Here is a 20,970-nt window from a genome sequence, read left to right as displayed (position 1 = left end):
TTTTCTTAAAGCTCATTCCTAGCTCTCTTACCTCCCCTCCTCCCCAGTCATTCCTTATAGTAAGGGGACTTGAACCATAATAGCTGGTACTGGGATTCACTCACAAATATACTACATCAGAGCTTTATGCCTGAATCAAACCCGGAAAATATTAATAGTCCTGACAAAGTGAGTTTATTGGACCATTTCCTCCAGCTAAACTAACACAAATTCCACTGCCACTGGAAACCTGGAATGTTAGTTCACTTAATATCAGCCTCTTATGTTTAACGTGTCTACAAGAAAAAAGTGGGTTTTGCATATTTCACTTCATATGCACAGATAACCATAGTCACAATAACAGTAGTTTTTGACAAATTACTAAATTCAGGTGCCCAAAAGAACAGAGGGGAGAATCACCTTCACTGAACATGACTCTTTGTTGTGACATCCAGGATATGGTTGGCCTTCTGGGCTGCGAGTGCACATTGTCTAGTAATATTGAATTTTTCATTAAAATAACACCCCCCAAGCCTTTCTTCCCAGGGCTAGTCTTGATCCGTTCTCTGCCCAGCCTGTACTTTTGCTTGGGATTGCCCTGGCACTTGGCCTTGTTGAACTTCATGAGGTCCACACAGCCCCACCTCTCAAGCCTATTTAGGTCCTTCTGGGTGCCGTCCCTTTTCTCCAACAGGTCACTTTTTTCAAGTGACCTTGCAGCTGGGAATGTTGAGGTCTGGAGAATAAGAGTGTGGGAAACCTCATTAACAAACAATATATTATGCCTTCTGCTTATTATGCTCTGTGTGTTTTGAGAAGTAGAATCTCTGTCTAGAGATAACATAGGTGCTTGCAGAGACTTGGAGGCACTCTCACAGACAGGCTTGAGCTCCCTGTCTTGGGAGAGAGGCCAAAGCTCAGAGCTCATAAAAAGCACAGGGAGATCACAGCATGGTGATAAACCCCGTGTGTGCGGACCCTCAATAAATGGGTCAGACAGCAGCCCCGCCGTGGGCTGGGATGGACTGAGCCTGACAGGGCCTCTGCTCCTGCTTGTGTGACTCTGCCTGGTGCTGCTCCAGGATCCTCTGGGTAGTGAAGTAATGAAATAAATTTACTCCTGGCATTTTGGCTGTGGGGTTTGGGGTTATTCTGGCTGCCTGCCTGTGCTGACTCACACAGTATCTCTGAGGAATGCCACTTGTCGCTGCTTTTCATTTGGACATTGAGCTGTTGACCACAAGTCTGAGTGGTCTGTCCATCAAATCCATGTCTCCCCAGTTTAGAGACAATGTCAAATGCTTTGCACAAGTCCAGATAGACGGCATCTGTTGCCCTTCCCTTACCCACCAGTGCTATAATTCCATGATAGAAAGCCACCAAATTTGTCAGGTGTGATTAGCCCTTAGAGAAGCCATGTTGGCTCTCACCAATCACTCTTTATTTCTGAAATGCCCTAGCATACTTTCTAGGAGGATCTACCTCATGATCTTGCCAGACACTGAGGTGAGACCTGTATTTTCCTGGGTCTTCCCTATTTCTCTTTCTGAAAATGAGATTTATGTTTTCTCTTTTCCACTCAGTGAAAACTTTACCAGACTGCCATGACTTCTCAAATATGATGGATAATGGTTAAACTACTTTCACTGCCAGTACTCCCAGGACCTATGGATGTACTCCATCTGGTTCCATGGACATGTGTACGTTCAGGTTCCTTAGATGGTCTCAAACTATGTCTTCTACAGTGAGCAGTGCTTCATTCTCCCAATCCCTGCTTTCACCTTCTGTAGCTTGGGTGTTGTGGCTTGAACACTTGCTAGTGGAGATCAAGATAGAAAAATTAATTCACTACCTCAGCCTCCTCCATGTCCTGGTGACCAGGACTTCTGTGTTCTTCTGAGAGAACTTTTATTTTCCTTAATATTTCTTTTATTGTTGGTGTACCTAAAGGAGCATTTTTTTTTTTTTTTGTACCTTGGATGTCCTGGGCCAGATTTACTTCTGTCAGTACTTTAGCTTTGCTAACAAGATCCCTGGCTGTTTGGACAATTTCTCTGTATTCCTCCCAGGCTACCTTCCACTGGTTCCACACTCTAAACTACCTGTTTGTGTTTAAATTTGTTCAGGATCTCCTTGTTCATCCATGCAGGCCTCCTGGTGTTCTTCATTGATTTACAGATTGCATTTTTCTTGAGCCTGGAGGATACAATCCTGGAGTATCATCCAGATCTCTTGGGCCTGCTTCTGCCTGTGCTTCCTAAAGATCCTGCATCCTTTCATTTCAGCGCTCCAGTCTTAGGAGCCATTCCACAGTGCTTCAATTATGCCAATAAGGTTTCAGCCTTGCAGGCATGGGCACATCTCATTTGTCCTCTTTATTCCCCATGCTGCATGTGATAGCATAGAGGCATTTAAGCTGGGACACCAGTGAAGCTGGTTTTCTGACAGAAGTGACCAGAATTCCTTTGTGCAGTCCTAATGACCTGTGTAGCCTCAACAAGCTCTGGGCATCTCTTGCTGGCTCTGTCTTCTAAAACATGAAATTAATTGTTTTCAATTGTATGCCCTACTACTTGATTACTCTTATCTGAAGTACATGGTCCCTGTATACATATAATCCTCAATATTAGTGTTCAAATTACATCCCTTATCTTGCTGCAGGAAAAGTGTATTACCGTTGCTCCACTCTGATGTATTTTAGTATTTACCTCCTTGATACATTATCAAAAGAGATAAAAGGAGGCCATGAGGTGAGACAGCTCATCTAGCTCTATGGGTTGCTGTTATCCTTTTTTCTGAGATTTGTTGATGGTTTGGGATTTTTTTATTTTTATGTTTAAATAGTTAGGCCAGTATTCAAGACAAAATAAAGAAGAGTCATAAAGAAGAGTAAGTCTTCATAAGAAGAGTAAGTCTTCATAAAGAAGAGTAAATCTTCCCAAAGTTTGATCTAATGCAGATAGTGTAGGTACTAGTGGCTCCCTGCTCCCCTTTCCAGACCAAAGGGACACATCACCACCACTTAGCCTTAGAGCAGGCTATGCTGAGAAGGACATCTCATGTTCCTCTTCCAATACTGCTGCTACAACAGAGAAAAGCATTGCTAAGATTATGACAGCATATCAAAGATAATTCCCCTACATGGCAAAGAGGCACAGGAAGCAACACTATTGCACTGACTCCCATAGGGAAAAAAGATCCATCCTATAGTTAAAACTTGCATATATTTAGATTATTTTCCTTAATACAGATCAGACCATCCTGAGGCATATTTTCCACAATCCTGATCCACTTCTCCTATATCACCTATTTCTCAGCCTTTTTGAAAATGTAGTTTCAGCTCCTTAGTTCTCTGCCTTTTTTTCACAAGTTCAAAGAGCAGGAAAAAGTGAGAAAAGAAGTCTGACACAAGACAGAATTCAGTTCAGTAGGTTTGCTGTTATAAACCTCTCCATTTACATGGTTTGTAAAACAGAGCAACTTAAACACCTCACAACATCCTTCTGAGAAATTACTATTAATGCATGTTTCTCATAAATATTTACAAAGGCAAAATGCCATAGTTCTGATCCAGTACCATTTAAAATATTCACAGGTTAAGCAAGTGTGTGAGAGGGAGAAAAAAATTAGTATTGACATCTGTTCAAATAAAGACTAAAAATCTCTTTTTGATTGTGCTGTTCAAATAATTTTGTGTGTGACCAAGAGGAAGTGCTGGTCATTACAGTTCATGTCTAAAACCAGTGATAGATAGGCAGTATCATCTATGAACCTGTCTGTGGCTGAGTTACCTCTCTTCAGTAATAGGCAACCTCAGTTTAAGGTCACCTGCAAAGCTTGGCAGAGAGCTTTGTACACAAAGACTGTCTGTTGCTTAAAACCCCAAACAAGCAAATCGCTAAACCATACATAGTATCGTAAGTTCTACATAGCAGATGTACTAAAAATAAGTGATTTCCCTTTATCAATCCCCACAGGCCTTGTTTTGAGTTAGAACTGGTTGCATTTATTACTCCAAAAATGCCATCAGTTGCAAGGTAGTGCATATTAGGCAGAACAGGTAGCAGGTTTTGTTGTCAAAGCAAATGGGAAAGAAAAAACCCAACACCAACCCCCTCTTCCACACACACTTCTTTCCTTGTTTACTATGGACTCAAACTCCATCTTTTTTCTTCTGAGCCTACTCCTTGTTAAATATCTGTGATTGTTAACCAACCTTAACATGACTCAAATGTGTGCGGGAGTTTGTCTTTTTTAATTAAATAAGCCTTGCAGTTGCCAAGCAGCAAAGCAAACTTCTACAGAAAAAGAAGAGAATGTTGCAGCAAAACCTTTTTCAGTCCAACTATCAAAAAGATCAAAAGAATTAAAAAAAATTCCATGCATCTTTCTTTAGTAATGGCTCTTCCATTAATCTCATTACTATCCCTGCAAGTAAAACACTCTGCTTATTTGTTAGACTAGCATCTCTCAGGGAAAAAAATGGTTTAAAGCATGAAAACAAAAGGAAAACAAAAACATAGTCACAAGATGCATTTTCACTGGCTGTGAAAGACACTCCAAAATTATCTGTCTGGTCACAGAATGAAATTTCCTCTTTGAAATTCATTAAGTCAGACACTATCAGCCCAATGCTGCAATTCTGATTCAGGCAAAACTGTCATTGACATCAGTGAAAGCTTTGCCTTTATGAAAAAGCAAGAACGGATTTCAGGACTGGAACCTAGTTGTGTTTCATTTCATTACCATCTTATTTCACAAACAAAAAGTCCATTAAGATCAGAATGATATTCTAATTTAAAGGAAAAACTGCATATCCACAGAACACAAACCAAGCACAGTATGAATTGCGGTGGAATTTTATTGTGGCCTTTATTTTAACTTTCCGTTAGATGTCAGGACTGTGCAAAAATCAACATATATTTTCTTTATGAGTGTTGGCTTCTCTCAAAGTGATTTATGAAAACAGATCTGCTGCTAGAAGTGCTGTAGGGTAAACAGAAGGTTGTAGGGAAAATGCCAGCACACACTAAAGAAACTAAAGAAAAATAGGTAAGAAAAAAGCACAAAATAAAGCAGTATAGGAATATTCAAGTATTTAATATTTTCTTAAGATCTCACAAACACTAAAGAAGCTATACCATTTATGGTAAAATAAAAATAAAATTAAAAAAACAAACAGTTATTGCATCAGAGGGACTTTCTTTCAAAACTCTGCTAAATTTGGGAATATTGACCTTCATTTTTCTCTTGCTTTTCATACAAGACTAGAATTATAAATTATAAATCCAAATTTGAGACTTCATTGACTGATCAGAAGTTACAACTTCTGTTCATAAATTTATAGAATATCTCGAGTTGGGAGGAACCCATCAGCATCACCAAGTCCAACTCCCTCCTCCTCACATTTGGTGCTATTTAGGTAGTAATATAAAAAATTATGGTCCAAAACCTAAAGAAAAAGTGGCATAATTGACACTAATTTAAGGATTCACTACTCCTGCAACTAAATTGATCAAGCACAGTTATATTTCCTACAACTCCATGCTTATATTAACCCTAAGAAAGCAATCTACCTCTGAGTGGAATACATGGGCACACACAAGGGGGCTGACAGCTCCTAAAGTGCATATTCCATGTTGTACTCACAAAGTCAGCTGGACCCATAGAGTGAATTATACCCCAAACCTGCAGAGCCTGGCAGGCATCACTTTATTGCCACACAGAGAACTTGACTGTTTACTGAAAAAGTAGTCAAATCATTCTTCTTCCTCAAATGTTTCTCAGACAGAAGCTTTCACAGATATTTTGCTATGCTGCTTTTTAGTATTTGTTTTACTATTAACAGAATATAAGCAATCATTTGAAGACAGAAAATTCACATTCAGTTTTCCTAACTGAATTGTTTCCAGATCAGTATAAAGTGCAATACTTGAGATACTTCATAACACTTACAGAGTAAACTCAAAAATGGTTGTGGTTGTATTTCAGACCTCCCGTGTCTGAAAGTAATCACTATATTTCCCTCATTTTTTTTTGTTTAAACTTTGCCTCCAACAGTATTCTCCTAGCCATGAAGCTACAAATGTCCACAAAGCCATCTGTACCTCAAATTGACTTCAACCAGAATGGGGAGCCATAAGAAAATTCTACAAATATATCTGTCCCAGCAACTTTACCAAATAGAATCTTAGAATTTTTTAGATTAGAAAATATCTCTAAGGTCATCAAGCTAATCATAGCAGTCAACAGTCTATCCACTTCCACAGGATTTCAAGTATTCACAGCTGAAGTTTTTATACCCCAGAATCACACATTTTTCTAATGCATAGGTATGGCCATCATCTCAATAATTTTTCTTTAAAATTAAAGGTTGTATGCTTAGGTCTGTAAGATCTGGTCAAGCATTGGGGAAACTATATAGGCATTGGAATGACACCTGGAAAACCCATGTATTGTTCACCCTATTAAAACACAAGGCAACACAAGAAGACAGAGAATGTTGCTTGCAACTACAAGAGTCATTAGAGCTTATTATTACAGAATATCTGAGTATCACACATTTAAGATTCATGTCACTTTACTGAGTGTGTAAGACAGTTTAAAATATAAATATAACAAAATATGCAGGGCATGTTAAAAATATAAATCTAAAGAAAATATCTCCATGTGCATCTTAGTTCTTCTATATACAAAACCACTTTTTCAGGGGGATTCTTTAAAAGAAAAAAATAAAGTTAAAACAAAAAAACATCTGAGGAGATAGAATAAAGTTTAAAGGTTAGTAAACAACTTTTTGTTAAATATGTGTGTTTGGAAATCTGCTCATTACAACAGAAAACTTCATGAATTTAAAGAAAGCATTCTCTTGGTAATTTCAGGAAAAGGAATATATTTGAATTATCTCTTGGATACAGTTCTCCTCTTTGGACAGTCTTCTAAGTAAACATTTCAGTCCTTAATATTGTTTGATATTAATTTTTTTATTATTTTTCGATATATCTGTTTTCACCGTGTATTTTTATTTGCTTTAGGAGGGGGCAGAAATCGGGCTTAAAAGAAGTCTGACATTTTCAGCAGTCATCTCATCATGTATAAGTGGATTACATTAAGATTCAGTACATGGAAACACCAGATAATGATTTTTCAAAATTTAAAAATAATATATTGCACATCAATTTTTTTAAATTGAAATGTAAATTGAGGCAGTTTACATTTTGGGGACACAGCTTTGCCTCTTTTGTTTTATTGCTCAGATATGCTAAAAAGACAATTCTTCTAAAATACACTGTAAAGCAGATCCACTTCAAGGAAATAGCATTGAAGAAACAAGAAATCCTGACTTATCTCAGTTCTAATCAAAGTTGTAACTGGGCAAGTAGAACCTTCAATAAAATATTTTTCTATGCAACCCACAGAAGTCATCTCTACGTGGAGCTGTGTGCCTTTCAGCACCTGTTTTGCCAAGGAGTACCTAAAGGGCATTTGTAGAAGTGCTCCTGCCTATAGGTAAGTCAGTTGGACCTAGATGATATTTAGGGTCCTTTTAAACCCAAACCACTCTGTGACTCTCCGAACTGTGTGACCAACATGATGGTATTAATTCTTGACGTAGTGGTCATCCAGTTTCTATCTGGCCTGTTCAGCCAAATTAAAACTCACCTTTGTGTATTATACTAAAAACTGAAATTTCTTCTTATGAGAAGCATAAACACAGGAAACCAAAGGACACTCCTACAAATCAGCCCAATATTTCACTGTGCAGTTTACTGTTACAACTAAATCAAATAATGCTGAATCCCACTAACTTATTTTCAATAAGCTTCACAGCCCTGGGAATTAGTTGTTCTTTGCTAAGGCTGCAGAGCAGTGCTCCTATTCTGGAAGCAGGAAGGCAGACATTTCAGCCACCCAGATGAGATTTTGCTTTGTGACTGTTACAGTCTCAGGACTGGGAATTGCAGAACCACCTGCAGCAGGTGAAGATCTGCTGCTCTTGGTCATTTCTTAAGTCTGACACCATTTGTCTGTCAGTGATAAGCTATGATTTCATCCAGATGTTAATGCCACAAAGCTTCTGTTTCTACTCAGACAGCTTAGATGCTGCTCCACTAACACCCTTGACCAGGCATCCTGCTAAACACATGGCGAAGTCACTTAACACCCTATCTTTTTAAAAGGATTTTACAAATTCATAGCACATTAACAGCTTTCCCCGTTACATACTACTTGGAAATCAGCAGTTAGGCAACAGTGTCAGTAATCTCAAGTGCAACACCATATGTCAGATCTGTTAGAATTAGCAATAACAACAGATAAACACTTAGAATCTCCAACATGCACATGCTCCTGAGCACACAAGGAGTCAGTACACATGAATTTTTACAGGCTGTGAAGAAGACTCTACAAGGCCTTGGTGAAATAATGCATTAAGACTCACTTATAGCATCCATGAAAAAAAAAAAAAAGTGAGGGCATTCAGTGTTGCTTGCATTTCCATCCCTCAATTCCTTCACTGAAAACCCAATGTAACTGGGAATTCTCTTCATAAGATCTTATAAGCCATGAAAAATTGCAGCATTGTTTCCTCTTCAGGTAAGAACATTGTGTGAATCTGGTAGATTTTTGATTATGTTGACAAATTTCAGTAGAGAGACAGTATCAACAAAGAAAAGAACTTAGTCTGTTAAAAAGCAGTTTTCCCAGATTAAATACAGCACATTCAGCAGCTTTCAGTTGCTCTTCAGCTTTTCCATTAGACCTTTCCTGTTGTTTAACTGGATGCTAAGTTTAGAAGGGACCTGACCTACATTTATATAAAGCCCAGACATATCTCTTCTTTCAGAACATTTAATTAGAAACATTTACAAATAGTTATGTTTCTTCAACAGCCTAGGTGGTACTATCTTCATGTTTAACAGAAATACATATACATATATATATAGATATATATATATACACCCACCCCTTAAAGCATCATCTTAGAGGAGGAAAAACAACAGAAAAGGCAAGATATTTTCCTGGTCAGTTCACATTGGCAAATGCAGTGACAATTGCTATGTGTCTATTTAGTGTCCTTCAGAGTTTGGTGAAAGATATTTGGAAAAATATCCGGAAAAAAAAAATCTGGTACTGAAGGCTAAATTGAGTCCATGCTTAAGTGTTTTCTTAATTTCACAGGCTGTTTTTGTATGCCACTTTCAGGCTTTATCTGTAGACATTTCAAATCAAGAAAAGTTTTTAAAATCTCAGTTATTTTTATGACCTGGCAAGGTCTAGACAACATTATCTTGACAGAATGTCCCTGTCTTCCAGCTAATCAGTTAAGGGTAATAGTACAAACTTTTCCATAAACAAATAGATCCAACTCACAATGGGTAGTTTGTTGTTTGTTTCACTATCTGGAAAGCAAATGATCTCAGATAAGGCATATCAATCACTACTGGTCATAAATGACTGTCGACTTTGACAAGCTGTCAGTGAAAAAAGAAAAAGTCATATTTCAAAATTGTTATCTTAAGACAAAGAAAAATTCCTTCCCCCCAGCAGTAAACACAAACCCTTCAGAAGTCTCAGACAAGCATCTACACATGAAAATGGTCAGCATGAGATCCATTCCAACACAAATCTTGTAAAAGCAATCTATTCCATAGGAATAAGAACAGCCCAGGTTGGAAGGGACCTTGATAGATCATCTGGTCCAGCCTTGCATGGGAAAGGAAGCCTAGATGAGATTATTTAGCAATGTTCAATTACATCCTGAAAATCTTCAGTTATGAGGAAAGATTATGATCACACCCCTGAGGAGGCTGCCCCCAGTACCCTAGCATTTTATGAGACATTTATAGCATTCTGAAACTCCTCTCATTTGCCTTCATTCAATAAAAAATTGATTAAAAAAAAAAAAACACAGTTTGTAACTGTAAATAGTTGTGCCTTAAAAACTTTTCTGAATGCTGTGCTGAAAGGGGAAAACTGGGGTACACTAAGCCATCTTTCTTACTACTTTCTAATGTCTATTGAGATAAGCTCCTTGCACGTATCTCATTTTTGGAGAAAATGTTTCAAAGAACTGAATTTTACTTTTCTTGTAGCTGGAAAGAAATTCTGGTTCCAAATGTTCCAAAGACATGCCAGGCTCCAAATGTCTCATGGTTACTCAGCTGTTTCCTGCCCACTGGCTTTGCAAGATGCCTGCACTGTATTTACTGTATTTAACTTCAGAAATTCATTTATATGTGCAACCTTATGATAAAGAATATTATGTCTTACTACTGCCAATATGCATGAAATAGCTTTGGCATTAGCTCTGGCAACTCAACAATTTTTCCATTTTACATTTGTTTCACCTAATGGCCTTCACTTATTCAAAGTGATTCCCACAGGTATCCATAATAACGAAAAAACATTTTTCTGAAGTAATAGTCCATAATATACTACCTTTAAGAAAGAGCACTGTGAGCGAAGGGTCATGCTGGTTACATTGAAGTTTTTTTTCAAAGCATACTCCTTAATCTCAGTTTTAAATACAATCATTTAAATGAAACATAACCATAAAACATAACTGCCAAGATAAGTCTAAATACATTTCTAAACCCTTCCTCCTCATGCTGCATGGACTACATCATTATAATAAAAATAGTCTGTCTCATTTTAATATTGAAAGGAAAATAAACACCATAGGTGACAACTGGACTCGATAAACATCATTCAGATATTTAAAACACAATGTTCTATCTTATTTTTCACTGACATCAGGGTTCACTCCATTCACTGCTAATCTTTTTGAGATACAGAAATAGACTGTGAAACAAGTAAACTATTACTATTGCTTGAGCAAATAAAGAATTGAGATGCTTTCAAGAATCAATATGAATTGGCTTGGATTAACTTTATACAGATTTTGTATTGCCACTTTTTCATGAATGCAGGACATAGCTTGTTTTTTTAGTGCAAACAGAGCTTCTGAACTATGTTAAAATTTGTCTGTTACTATTGCTGCTGAATCCCATTCAAACTAAGCAGTCATCTTTTTCCTCAATGTGTTTTGATTTGTGCCTTATCTGCTGACAAGGATGTCATAAAAGCTTCAACCCTTCCACCTTTATTAAAAGCTTTTGATGAATGAGATATTTTTGTGAAGATGTTTTTATACAGCTAAAATATTTTGAACTTTCCTCTGGCAGAACTATCTTGATACTAATGAAAAAAATTAGGAATATTTCCAGCAGATCAGGTCTGCTTGAAAATTCTATATATTAGTAATGTCTCAGAGATGGGATTTCTTCTTTGCCTCCATCATCAGGGTGGTACTCAATGAGCTGGATGGATCTCATATCTACATTCAGCTATGCCAAGAAGCAGATAAGAAAGAATTTTTACTCCCATTTTAGAGTTTGGAAAGAAAATAGAAATAGCAACACTATGGAACAGATTTTGATAATAACTATACACATTCTCAAGGTAAGACAACATTACAATCTCCAAAGCATTTGGAGACCCTTCAGTGTGTCAGAGAATTAAAAACACAGTTCTGTTTTCCTCAAAGAGGCATGAAGCAGTACCACAGAGACAAGGACAGAACTGTTGACATCATCAGTTTCTCTCTGTACTCCTGAAGACTGCATCCTAACCCTACTGAGGCCCAGAAAATGCAGTGCAGCTTAATTTGCTTTTTACCATTACTGCATTCCTGCTCCCTTGGTAATAGGCCTCATATTGTTAGATATCTTAATTGCTGGACTGACACACTACATTTGTAATGCAAGCCTATTTACATTTGTATTGCAGTTTTTCATCCAACTTCCTCTCTTCCAAGGAAGAGGTCACAAAAATCCACTATAGGATTACTCATCAGCCAGAGACTATTTGAGTTCTGCACATTTATGTCTCCAGATTGAAAGTATGAATCACTCTTCTACATCATTTCTGCATATAGACCACAGCTCCCTATGAGGAAATAAGAATGAATTTGAATTTGATCCACCAGGGCCTCAGCTGTTCTAAAATCTCATATTTTTCTTCTGTGTCTCATCTCCTTAGCTGACATACAGGACCATTTCTTTTAAAAAATCAAAAACATAGTTTGATGACAATTCCAGCAAGAAGCACTCTTACTGAGAATTGAGAATGAAAAGTATCATTTATATACAATTGAAACAGTGATGATAATTGACCTTGTTAATTCTTCTAGTATCTCTGGAGTTGTTCAGGGTTCAAACTGAAACTTCAGTATTCAATACATACTAAGAGTACATGCCACTTTTCCCACAGTTTTATGATTTTAGTTGAATCTGAATTTTCCTGTCTACATCTGTGACTGAAATAGACCTGCTTCAAGTTCTGCCTCTCCTCAAGAAAAAACTAAAGTGCAAAAATATACAAGAAACATCATTCAGAATGAAGAAACTTGATACTCCAAGTTTGATTGCAAGTTAACATATAAACAGAACCAAGATACTTTTCAATGAAAGAAGCTTCTTAATTCAGCAAAAACTCTCCTTTATTAATGACTCAAATGAACACTAAGCAAGTTTGCTGATGATAGCAAACTGGGAGAAGTTGTCAACTCCCTTGAAGGAGAGAGGCCCTGCAGAGGGACCTCAACAAATTAGAGGACTGAGCAATCATCAATCATATGTTTAACAAGGGAATGTGCACCTGGGATGGGGCAGCCCTGGATGTACAGACAGACAGGAGAATGAGAGGCTGGAAAGCAGTGCCATGGAAAGGGACATGGGAGTCTTGGTTGACAGAAAGTTAAACCTGAGTCAGCAGTGCTCTGGCAGCCAGGAAGGTGTGACTCTTGAGGTGTCCTTTGCAGGGCCAGGAGTTGGAGTTGATGATCCTGATGGGTCCCTTCCAACACAGAATATTCTACAATTCTCTGGTTGCCAGTCTTCAATTAGGCCAAAGCTATGAAACGCATGGGAACCTGCCATCCTGCCAACAAACACAGAACTCCCCTTCTCTAGTATTGTTTTGTAGATGGAGAAAGGATTTTTCCTAAGAAGGTTTTTTAACTAGGGTTTTTGACAATACAAATATTGCAATGTGAGCATGTAAAGCTACAGATTTCCACTTCCTTTGGTCCCCTTATCTTCATGTCTCAAAGCATCCTCAAGGATATTGTCATTCAGAAATGTACTAAAATTAGAAATTTTTAGAAACTGCTAGCTTTCAATCCATTAGCTAAATCACTAAAACTATAGTGAAATGTAGCCTATGGAGTCCCACTGCTGTAACTGTGCTTTGTAAAAGCATCCTCTGAAATATGACTCAGAAAGAACAAACACCAGTTTGCTTACAGAGCAGGACACATTTTCTTCTCCATGGGGCAGGACTACAGGATCCTTCATGTGCCTGAGCTTTGCAAGCACCCACTTAAGGGCAAAGCAGATAATTTCTGAGTACACAATATACAAATTATCTAAATGAATGGGAGTCTCTGAGTACAGTACATCTTCCATTTCCCAACAGCTTTCCTCTTACATTAAGTCCCCAAAATAGTTTTATCTACTAATTAAAAACCTGTGTGAGGGCAATGTCTTTCTTCACATTAAGAAAACATCTGTTTAAGTAAAACCTTGAAATAAAAATCTCAATTCTGCTGCGATTTTATATTGCTTGATGACTTTACTACAAGTGAGGAAAGAAATGCACTTCTATAAATTTTGCATGTGGTGCTTGCTCTTTTCTGAAATTGTTTATCTTAGTTCCTATGTTTTCTTTATTAATAAATAAAATAAAGCCCTAAGTTCCATATCAACTTCATATCTACACCTGAAGTAAAATTCTTGTTATATTGAACTAAAAATACAGCCAGGGATGTTACATTTAATATGTGAAACATATATATCACTAAAATAGAATGTTTTTATGATTCATTATCACTTTATACTTCTAAAGAGTCTTTCAGTTTCTGGTTATATTACTTTGTAGTTATGTTGTAGTTACGCCAAAGAAGGCACTTAAATATTTTAACATTGTCTCCACTCAATGATAACAGAGAAAATAAAAAATAAATATTTGAAAGGTATAAACATTGCCAATCATTAATTCAAGATTAGGCTTTAATATTTCTTCTGAACCATAGTTAAGACAAAACTTAATGCTGTCATATTTGAGCATATGATGCACTGTATTTATGCATGTGCACACAAGCCACAAATACACATCTGATTCAGGCCATGTAATTGTTAATAAAACAGAAAAGAAACAAAACACTATCTACAGCTAAGTAGTACAGGATGTCTGTCACAACTGTCCTCTACCTACAACTTGACAAAAACCAGAGCAGGATAGTCACTCCAGCTTCCTTTAAGTGTCTCGCCATCACTCTAACATCCCGCTGTAGAAGCATCTAGGAGCGTAGAGCTCAGAATTTCTGTAACTGGAACATCCAGGAACAGAATAATTGCCATGCTGGACCATAAAACTGGCAAAAATAAGCTGAAATAAAAACAAGCTCAGTGTTTCAGATTTTATTATTCACTTAAATAATTTTACAAGTCAGTTCAATGAGATTCAGTTTGTTATAGATGCTTTAAAGGAGAGATGCATCATGTGAATGATCAGCACATTCATGTAGGAAATACTGAGCATTGAACAGAGATTTTAAAACAAAATTTACTAGATATAGATTAACATTTATTTCATAAAAATGAAGAATACACTGGAAACTCGATGAGTTGCTTTGAGGCAAAACCCTTTGATTACAGCACATTTGGAGAGGAAAAAGTTTCTTCTAACACTTTATACTCCAGCATGTACAAGTTACAGAAGCAGCAGTTAACATTTAAATCTGTGATTTTTTGAGACAAATAAAGAGCAAAAAAGTATCTTTAACAGTATTGTTTGTTAACAGCCTGACCTATAACAGCTATAACTCCTACCAGAAAGAATATGTATGAAGTCACATCTTAAGGGATGAAACAACATGTATTTAATAAATGCTACTTTTCAGTCAGTATCTGATAGAGAGCTATTACTGAAATAACTTCTTCACTGTGACACTAACATATTCTGTCTTAAAAAAAAAAAAAATCCACCTTCAGAAACATGCAAGTTGTTCTCTACAAGACTCAACAGTAATGTACTAAATACACTAGTACAATAGTTTTCCTCTGACCCTCGTCTTAAAGGATTACAATGACGCGTATATGTGATGAAACCAAAGATGAGTTATGGGATACAGATACTTGAAGACAGATGGGCACAGATATTGGATTCACAGATCAGGGCAGGACAATCATCTTCACAGCTCTACAAAGACAGCTGTTGACTTTGAATCATCTGTAGCTATAAAGTTTTTGTCAGTGGGTAAGAGGATTTTGAATTCAATAACTACATGTATATGATCACTTGGACACCAAATTTAACTTAAATTCCACATTTTCTATAAGTTATTATAAAATACATGCTCAACCATGTTGAAACTCTAAGTATTTCATAGCATCATTTAGAGCAATAGCATCATCACCCTTAAGAATCTGACCACAAGCCAGTACTGACCACCACTGAACCACACCCCCAATTACACAACTTCACATCTACACAAATTTAAATACCTGCAGGGATGGTGTCTCCACCACTTCCCTGAGCATCCTGTTCCAATGCTTGACAATCCTTTCAGAGATTAATTTTTTCCCAATATCCAAGCTAAAACTCCCTTAACATAATTTGAAGCCTTTTCCTCCTGTCTTATCATTTGTTACTTGGGTGAAGAGACTGACCTCCACCTTGCCACTAGTGGGATAGTTAGAGAGAGAGAGAGAGACGGTTCCCCTGAATCTCCTTTTCCTCAGACTAAATACCCCCATCTCTTTCAGCCAGTCCTCATCAGATATGTGTTCTCAACCTTCACCAGCTTTGCTGCCCTTTTGTGGACAGCATCTCTACATCTTTCTAGTAGCGAGGGGCCCAGAACTGAACACAAGATTCAAGCTGTGGCCTCAGCAGTGCCATGTGCAGAAGGACAGTCAATTCCGTGGACCTGCTGGCCACACTATCTAGTGCAATCTAGTGTATAATATTCTCAAAACCATGTCCTACATGCATGTCTCTTTGAAGCACACCTGCTGAAGAACAGCCCTGCAAGCTGTACATGCCATTCCTAGAGAAGTAAGCCTCAAAAGGTAGACAGACTTGTCCTAAAACTTAAGTTAAACAGGGTACCTTGAAAATTTGATGAATTTTGGTCGTTCCCATTTTCTAAATTGAAGAACTCCCTGGGCACAAAGTGCCTGGCACAGCTTTATCATTACTGAAAGTTTATGCTTTCAAGACTTACATGATATTTTCAAAATATATCCCTTTAAGTTATGAATACATGATCAACTCACCCCTTCCTTGTTTCCAGAAGAATGAGGCTAAGAAAAAACCTCATTAAAAGGATGGCCAAATAGTTGCATGAAGTGAATCAACAAAACAGGAGTAACTGTTTAGAATTACATCTCTCAAAGCTTTCCTAGACCCCTCCCCATATAAGCAATTTGCCACACATGAATAAAAGATGGACAGTGAGTCAAGAGTAGCACACCTTAAAAAAAAAAAAACAGTGGTCAATTATTGAAACCATCTTCTCCCACTGTCAAGCTACTGTTAGGCAAAAAATTAGAGCACATCTCTCCACAGTCTACAGCTTTAATTGAAAAGCTGAATTTCAGAGGACATTATGTATGGGTGCCCATGGAAAAGTTTTTGCACTTGGCTTAGAACTAGAGTTATCAAAATAGTTTTCATTTAGAGTAAAATCAGAAAGAAAGACAATGCCAAACAGCTCCTAGAAATAATTCCAAAATATAGGCATAAACCCAATACCAGCTTAGGAAATGCTACACTGACACCAACTAATAGTCATGTTACAAGCCCTTCTCACATGTGCTTCCTCTCACATCTGTGCTTCCGTGATGAACAGCACTAGCTAGAGATGTATAAGTAGAAAGTGTTAGGTAATAGCAAAACCAAAAACTATCTGTTTGTTTCAGGGGAAAAAAAAATCAAATAATTAAACATGATCCTATTCAAAGCTGTGACAGATATTGTAAACAGGAAATAAGGAACAAGACAGTATAAGCTTATGTTAAGAGGCAGATTGAGAATTAATAGAATTGAAACTAACAGCAAAATAATAGCAACATGGGAAGTTCAATAAACATCTCTGCCTTTTTCCTAATATTAGGCATTATTACACCTCAATGTAAATGATCCACTCATCCAAGCCCTTACAAACAAGTCAAAATATGTCATCAAGCACTCATTCCATATAAAAAGTAATGAATGAAAAAAACAATATAATGGAATTTATTATCACAAAAATAATAAAAAATAATACATTTTACAGTAAATTAATTAGCTGAGATAGGGCAATAGATGTAAAAAAATGTTTAAGAAAAGCTACTGAGGAAAAAGTGGGCAAAAATAATTTGGTTTTCATTCACAACTCTGAGAATCAGTTTTGAGTAACACTGTTTATAAAGAAACAGCCAACTACCAAACTAAGCTTGCCCAGGTCTTACATTTTGAAATCACTTTCCAGATCTCCTGGAAAAAAGGATCTTCTGCAACCTATTTAAGTGATGCAGGACTTCAAAGGGTTATTGAATGTTTATACAGCTCATAATATCCTTACTAGATTTATGTCCTTTCTTTATCCTTATGATGCATATATTGTGTACAATTAGTAGAAAGGAGCTGAGCACAAACCACAGCAAAAGGGAGAGAACAACTTCTGGGAAATTTTCCACTATTTTATGTATTTAGGTATTTACTCTCTCCCTAAATTCATACTTGTGTTTGTTACTCCTAGGACATACTGCAAAATCTGTATACTCTCAAGATGAACAAGGAAAATGCTGTAAAGTATGGCAGGAAAAGGAAATCTGGATGTCCAGCTTTAATTCCTCTCTTTTTACGTATACCTGCTGTCACTATGACTTTGCTGCATCTCTTCATGGCCACTGAGAAATGCTTTTAGAAAGTAGTTTGGTTTGGGGTTTTGGTGGGCTTTTTTTTTTTGTTCTTACATTTTAATCTTAATACTTCAGTAGAAACAAAGGTAGTCCAGTCCCAAGAGATTCCAAAAATATCTATCTAAATCCTTTCTTTAAGCACAAAAAACAACACAGCCTAAAATATAAAGCATTGAGACATCCTCATTATGTCTGCTCACCACAAGACCCACAGATTTTCAACTATATTAAAAATAATCTCAACCTCTACTATGTTTTACACATGCAAGCAATCATATTTCTAGCATCAAAATCCATGGGAGCTAATTTGCACAGGTACAATATGCTTCTCTGTTATTTTTTTTTGCATGCAAAATTATCCCATGGGTGAATTAAAAAAAAACATTCAAGCAAACAGAAAAAACTGAAAGTTTCACACTGGGAAAATGGCAGGCTCTGGATACTTAAGGATTGCTCTGATATGATTACATGGAGTAATTAAATAAAAAAAACAAAAAGGAGCACTCACTAACTAGCAGGAATGGTCTCCCTTGAGGCTTGAGCCAGCAAAACACTCACAGGGCCGCTGACTCCTGCAGAACAGCTCACTTGCTTTGAGCTAAGCAGAGTTAAATGGATTGAACCCTTGATTAATTAATGGAGCTAATAAAAAGTATGAAATTAACTTGGAAATCTTTCTGCTTTTGATTGAACTATGCACACAATGGTTCATAGGCATTTCTACCCTCTTTATAGACTGTTCTGCTAATTTTTCTCTGTAAAACAGAGAGAAAATACTAAGTTCCCATTGATTCTTATTTTTTAACAGAAATTATAAGCACATAAAGAGAAGATCAGATCCTGCTCCAAGGCAGTCAAGACACCGCAGACAACAGATCAGGTACACTTCAGAACTTCTTCAGTGATGACTACTTTTGGCGTACAAACTTATACTGCATTTATATCCTCTCTTTGTTGTCTTCCTATAAAGTGAATACATAGAGACACTTTTTCATAGCTTTTTGTAAATTACTAATCTTTAACAGTAATTTTATATTTTGGTATCAGACAACTTAGTCGTATTTTTACATATATACCTGTTATTTACAGGATGGGGAGGTGATATATTATTACTCTGAAATAAAATTTACATATTACACTGAAATAACTCTTAACATTGACTGGGATCTTACACGAAGAGTAAAATATAGACCATTTATCTGAATTTTAATTTCTGTTACTACTGTAACAGAATCAGATATTGGTGTCTCATATAGACTAGCACACATCTAAAGATCATGATGGATAAAACTGCTGCCACTAGAACTCAGGAACTCCATCTGGCCTATGAGAATTAAGGTTTAAGGTAGAATGTGTTTGAGAAGAAAAAATATATGAAGAAAAATACATGCAATCTGGTGTTTCACAGTTTGTTAAAAGACTGAAAGTTTAATTAACCATGAATTAGAAACAATTTCTTTGTATGCACCCCAAAATTAAATGCAATGGCCAAAAAGCCTATTTATTTTAGTTATCCCAAGTCTTGCTTTCGAGGTAATACCTTTTCAGAATGCTATGTTTCAGCCTTGTGGTGAACACACACACATTTCATTTTTTAGAGAAAACTGTCTGGCAAATGATTTCATACAGACTCCACTTTGGTTTTGGAGACTGAAATGCATTTCTAAGCCTTTCTTGCTTGTTGAGGTATATTGAACTACTGCATTTTTCTTTTTAGTGAAGTTACTCTCATATTTTAAAAATGGCCTTTCTATTTTAGGATTGTGTTTATTGAAAAACATATATTCTATTTGTAGTTTTGTGTTTAGTAATAGGTCAAAGCCTCTGGGGTTTCACACTTGAATGAATTACATCCTGGGGAATCCTGTGTACTGAGAAAGCCAGACTAATTAACATAATCAAACATGTCTCAGTAAAACCAGTATCTAAAACTACAGTGATGCCATATCCCATCACAACACCCTCTTTAAATGCTAGAATGTACAAACTGGCAATGCAAGTGTGGTAAGGACTACATACATGAGGTCTTTATTCCTTACCATTATGATATGTGGGGTTTTCAGCTGTCTGTTTGGAAGCCAATCTTATAAGAAAGTAAATAACTCTAACTCTGTAGCTGAACATATCATTATAAAGTATTTGGGATTTATAGATTCACATGTTTTAACATTGGAGCCATGGCTGCCTTGAACGGAATCTCAAGGGTCATCAGATTTTACCCAGTGGCTTCTGGACCAAACCCAGAACGTGAAACTGACCAAGATCCAAAGACTATAAAGGTGATCAGTTTTGCTCCCTTTTTAGGTATTTCAATAATTTAATTGCTTCAAAGTAAGATTATTCTTCTTCTATTCTGAATTCATCTTTTATCAGGTTCCAATCTTGCCAATTTACTACCTCTAATTATTTCAAACTTTAAAATTTTAACCTTGACTTCACAATTTCTTTTACTTCATGCAGGTGTCTAAAGACCTTTCCGTTTTTTAAAAGATGAAGTTTAATCTTATATTAAAAAAAATATTCCAAGCTGTAGCATTCTTGTAGCTGTTTTCAGAAACCTTTGAAATTTGTCAGCTGCCTTTTTATAAGGTCATTAAACATACCGAACCATGTGTTTATGATTGGGCATATTAAAATGATAAAAATAACTTCTTATGACTACAACTATGATTAGTTTGTCTTAATATTCCAGAATAATGCTATCACACCAAAAAGCACATTAATTAATCCCTCTACACATATATGCACTTCGGTTCCTCTGTGTGAATAACTTTGAGTAGCTACATTATCTTGCATTCAGCTGTATAAATTGTGTGTTAATAAACTGAGGCAGTCTATAATATTGGCCTATTCTATTACTGGCTGTTCTAATATACAAAGCTTTTCAAGTATCCCCATTTTTGCAACAACAACAACAACAAAAAAAATAATATACTATTATGATTCTCATTAGGAGCATCTTCTTCCAGTAGCCTTAAACCATTTTTGCCTCACAGGCTACTCCTGGTGAACACTTCTC

This window comes from Vidua macroura, chromosome 4, assembly GCF_024509145.1.
Source record: "Vidua macroura isolate BioBank_ID:100142 chromosome 4, ASM2450914v1, whole genome shotgun sequence".
In the NCBI taxonomy this organism is placed as follows: domain Eukaryota; kingdom Metazoa; phylum Chordata; class Aves; order Passeriformes; family Viduidae; genus Vidua; species Vidua macroura.
Note: the sequence above shows the minus strand (reverse complement) of the source record.